Source organism: Sorex fumeus, unplaced genomic scaffold (assembly GCF_029834395.1).
Source record: "Sorex fumeus unplaced genomic scaffold, SorFum_2.1 ptg000175l, whole genome shotgun sequence".
In the NCBI taxonomy this organism is placed as follows: Eukaryota; Metazoa; Chordata; class Mammalia; order Eulipotyphla; family Soricidae; genus Sorex; species Sorex fumeus.
This window is the reverse complement of record NW_026606232.1, coordinates 896,900-901,946: the sequence shown is the minus strand read 5'-3', so window position 1 is coordinate 901,946 and position 5,047 is coordinate 896,900. Positions and strand designations below refer to the sequence as shown.

At 50.5% G+C, this 5,047-nt stretch overlaps 1 pseudogene; it reads right to left on the bottom strand.

Moving 5' to 3' along the window:
- Nucleotides 1–970: 970 nt before the first annotated feature.
- On the bottom strand, nucleotides 971–1,029 carry LOC130017089 (uncharacterized; annotated as a pseudogene).
- Nucleotides 1,030–5,047: the final 4,018 nt, after the last annotated feature.

Sequence of the window (5,047 nt, the reverse complement as noted above, 5' to 3'; positions counted from 1 at the left end):
TCAGCATTGTTTATGATCTGCTGTTTTTGCTTATAAAAGATGAGCCTCTTAAACAACCCTTTTTTGTGGAGTTTTTGCATTTCCTCTCTCTCTTTCTCTCTTTTTCTCTGCCTCTCCCTCTCTGGTGAATGAGACCAGTTGTAGTTACTGGTTTTGGCATATGGAATACACAACGGATAGCTTGCCAGGCTCTTCCGTGCGGGCGGAATACTCTCGGTAGCTTGCCAGTCTTTCCGAGAGGGATAGAGGCTTTTGGGGCGACCTCTAATCACCCTTGTAGGTGTTACCATATTTGAACCCTATCAAATATGGTACGACAATTCCGAAATATGGGTATTTAGTGTCTTGTGATGTGTGGCGCGGCTTTGAAACGGCCACGCGGGTCCGGAAAGCATCCTGGAGTGTGGCGGCGGCTGGGTAGTGGAGGTAGTGATTAAGTGATTAAGTGACTCCCTCTCTGTGAGAATTCTCTGGTTTTGACCACTGTCTACTTCCTCTTTATTTTTTTTTTGGTCACACTGGGTGATGCTCAGAGGTTCCTCTTAGTTCTGTACTCAGGAATCACTCCTGGTGGTGCTTGGGGAACCCATGGGATGCTAGGAATCGAACCCGGGTTGGCCGTGTGCAAGGCCAACGTCCTACCCGCTGTGCTATGGCTCTAGCCTCTCTTCTATGTTTTTTAGTGGTATTTAAGATAGATTAAGAGAAGCTTTTCTTTCTCATCAGCTTGGATTTGGCAGAATGGCCTCCGTATCCCCCCTGATTGTTGAGTTTTTTTAAAAATTTTTATTAGTGAGACACCATGAGGTACAGTTGTAGACTTACAAATTTTTGTGCTTGGGTTTCAGTTATACAATGATCAAACACCCATCCCTCCACCAGTGCTCATTTTCCACCACGACGGATCCCAGTATCCCTCCCACCCCCCGTCTCCCCATCCCACCCTGCCTCTGTGGCAGGGCATACCCTTCCATGCTAATCTTCTCTGTATCGTTCCGATATTAGTATATGTGCTGCCGAAGCAAGCACTGTTTGTCGAGTTTTTGAACCATGACGGTTTCTAACACTCTGCTGTCCTGCCGTGCTCTCGCAGGCTTGCTTCACCCCCGTGCCTCCTTGCTACCGAAGGGGCAGGGTACTGAGTCAGGGGAAGAGATGCTCTGGGTTGTAGGAAGTTCGACAAACAGACCCACTGACGATAGAGACTTGTAGCTTTGGGTGACGGTTTCCAGACACAAACCTACCTTCTTCTCTTTTCCTCTTGGATCAAAGATTTGGCCCTTTTCTAAGCAGGAGAACCAGGCTGCATTTTGAAGGAAGCCTCAGAGTCGAAAGGAAAAAGAAAATACGAGACAAAATTGGAGGGACAAGTGGGAAAATGGAGGGCTTTGGGGGTGGAAAGAGAGAAACACAAACACACCAGCAGTTAATTGCTCTGTGCCCAAGCCCCAAGCACACAGGGCTTCCTTGCATGCCAGCAGAGCCAACGGCAACGCGCATCGGACGACTGGGCTGGCAAAAATCATTGAGCAGGTGGACTCTGTGTTTCTTTCGCTCACCTTCTCTGCTCCAGAGGGAACTGCAACTTTCCTCATGAGTTCTTTTAACACAAGATGTCTGCCGTGCTCTTTCTTGGTTTAACAGACTCCAGTCTTCACGGAAGGTCCCGAGATTCTTCCACCCACCCCATTTACTGTGTCTTCATCCCCCCTCCCCACCGTCCCCAAGTGTGCTGGGTATTTTTCCTTTAGAGGCCAAATAAGTTAATTGCACAATCAGTAACATTAGAGGTTTCTATTTCTTGGCATGAGAGATACGATCAGCGAGCTGGCAAAAACCCACCTGACTCTGATTTGCAACATAAATCATATAATCCTGTAGATCAGACTGCAGGTAATTTAGTTGAAAGGAACTGAAGTGCCCGCCCCTCCCCGTGGAGTGTCTCCCTCTCGGGAAATTGTGTAATTTGTATCGTAATTATAAGTTGATTGATGAGGATTTGATTTCATCATTACAGGCGAAGGTCTACTATTACTCTTATTAACACAACACTGCTTACCTTACCCTGGACGGCTCTACGGAGCATGCGCCACAGGCAACTAGCCTTGTGTGTTCCAGTGCGGAAGCCCCCCACGGGGTCTTCCAGGCCAGTTCCACGGGAGGGTTCTACAGAAGCACACGTGGAACGGTGCTTGGCCAGACCCCTGCGTGGGGATCTCACATAGCCAGTGAATGTGGAGGAGCCCGAGGCAGACCGATATGTCCCCCTGAGCCCACCACCCACACATAAGTCCCCTGCTCCTCCGTGACTTCGGGCCACCCCTTCTCGCCAAGAGGCTGCAGACGCGTGGGGGAGGAGGAGGGTATGCGGTTAGGTTTCAATCCACAGCACACAAGCAATCAAAACCCAACGCACCTACTCCCAGAGACCCTTCCTGGATTGTTGCTATGGGAACCAGCATCCTAAAGGTCTCAAGACGCCTCCCCCCCATCTAATATTCCATTTATGCCTGGAGGGTTAAGATGGTGCCTGTGCAGGGCTGCGGTGGTCACAGTTAGGCAGGGGCTTGGGACCTCCACCCCTGCCAGGAATGTGACTGACTGCTTTCAAAGTCTGGGGTCTCTCCCTATGCCCCTCTCCAGCTGATGGACAGGCAGCATCTTCAAAGGCTGCTCCATGAACACTTCAGGGGCCTGGCTCACTGCCACCCCTAAACCAACAACCACAGCCTCGAAGTCGTGCAGACTCAGGTGCTGTTCTGTGTATCAGACGCTTCCAGGAACTCTATTCTCTCTCTCTCTTTTTTCTTCTTTTTTTCCCTTTTTTTGGGTCACACCCAGCAATGCTCAGGAGTTACTCCTGGCTCATGCATCAGGAATTACTCCTGGCAGTGCTTGGGGGACCATATGGGATGCTGGGGATTGAACCTGGGTTGGCCGCGTGCAAGACAAACGCCCTACCTGCTGTACTATCACTCCGGTCCCTCTCTCTTTTTTTTTCTTTTTGGATAACATCTGGCAATGCTCAGGGCAAACACCCTACCCGCTGTGCTATCGCTTCAGCCCCAACTCAACTCTATTCTCTTTTACTGGAGTCTTGCAAGGCCATTACTCATGTTTTTTTTTTTTTTAAATCATAGTGAGCTGCAGTTACAAAACTTTCATGTTTGAGTTTCAGGGATACAATGATTGAACACCCATCCCTCCACCCATTTTTCACCACCAATGTCCCCAATGTGACCTCCCCCCACACACAAGAGCTATGCTTGGAGTATCACGTTTCACTCAAATGAGAGAAAAAATTCGGAGTTCCAACCTCCGTTGATGATCAAGAATCAGGGACACTGTCTCGTTAGCCAAGGCGTCAAAAATCAGATGGGCTGGACACGTAATGAGATTTGGAGACGACCGCTGGACTAGACCGTTACCAACTGGATTCCACAGGATGTCAAAAGACCACGTGGCCGCCCATCTACCAGATGGTCAGACTTCTTCATCAAGATCTTTAACGATCGGTTTGAGGCTCTTCGTGTTCCTAGAACGAACAGACACCATTGGGCTACACTAGCACGCAACAGGGACAAATGGGGATGTTACTGGCGCCCACTTGAGCAAATCGACGGTTAACGGGAAGTTAAGTGATCAAGTGATCAAGTGATGACCCCCCGCCCCACACACACACCCTTTTCCAACCCTCCCCCTGCCTCCATGGCAGACAATTTCCTCCATACTCCCTCTCTACTTTTGGGCATCATGGTTTGCAATACAGATACTGAGAGGTTATGACGTTTGGTTCTTTATCTATTTTCAGCACACCTCTCCCATCCCGAGCGATTCCTCCAACCATCATTGACTTAGTGAAAGGCCCTTAACTCTTCTTACCACTTCCAGCTTGTTAGCGGGGGAAACAAAGGCACAGGGCAGCCATGTTACTCAGGCGCGGTTACAACAGGCGATTGCCAAGTCAAGCTGGGAGTCATACCTGAGTGGTTGGGCATTGTGGTTCATGGCTGTCCTAACTGGCAGGATGACCTCATTATCCTGAAGTCAATCCTTGAATTCTGAAAATCAGTGCTCGACATGGAATTGGCTGCTGGGATGGGGATCCCTTGGGAGAATCTCTGTGACCCAGAGCCAATGGTTCCCTCACTATCTGGACCGCAAAATCCTGGGGACACTCACCCAGGGGTCAGTGGCGTCCCTGAGTAGACTTTTGGCTAATGGCCCATGGACATGGCCTTCAGGTTAGAGTTCATGACTGAGTGGGTGATGGCAGGCTTGTTTACACACCAGAGGGGGCGCTCTGGCCTCTGCTGTCTATTTTGGGGACACCATTGAGTGGGGGTCTGCTGATCCGCTTTCCTGCACACAACCCTGAGAGACCTCCACAATTTTGAAGGAGTCTGAGTTATTTCTGGCCATCCATCTAACTGCCCAGGCCAGTATCCAAGTCCACGGGAGCGAGTGTGGACAGTCTAGTGGCTGTGTTCCCCAATAAGCATCTTCTGACCTGAGCTGAGAGGGGGACCCCTACTTTGCACCTCCAAACCCACAGTGCTAGGACCTGGGATTTCCTCCTCCTGCTCGCATGAGTAACGGACGCTTCCCAGAAGTGGCCAGTTTGCACCTGGCTGGTCCCTCCAGCCTGGCAGGGAGGAGATGTTGTGCCCATAGGTTTGTTGATGGGACCTTGCTCATCTCCCTGGCATTGTTGCTGACTTGAACTTGAGGTTGCCTTGGGCTACTGGGTGTGCTTGGCGGGAACCACACTTTTCATTCTCAGGAAGAGCCCAGAGAGGAAGTGAGGGGAGGGAGAGAAGAAGCTTGGCTTTAGCGCAGAGGGGACCCAAAACCAGACTGGAGGGACCCCCAGTGGCAAGGGCTTCTCCTAAGCCACTGTCATGCTGTCCGTCTGTCTCTCGTTGCCTGCTCCCATTGTCCCGGAGCCCGACTTCTCCCCATAGATGGCGTCTTTTGTGAAATCTACATTTGCTTTGTGGCTTGGGCACGAAGCCATAGCCCAGGGGAAAGTGATCCATGGCATTCG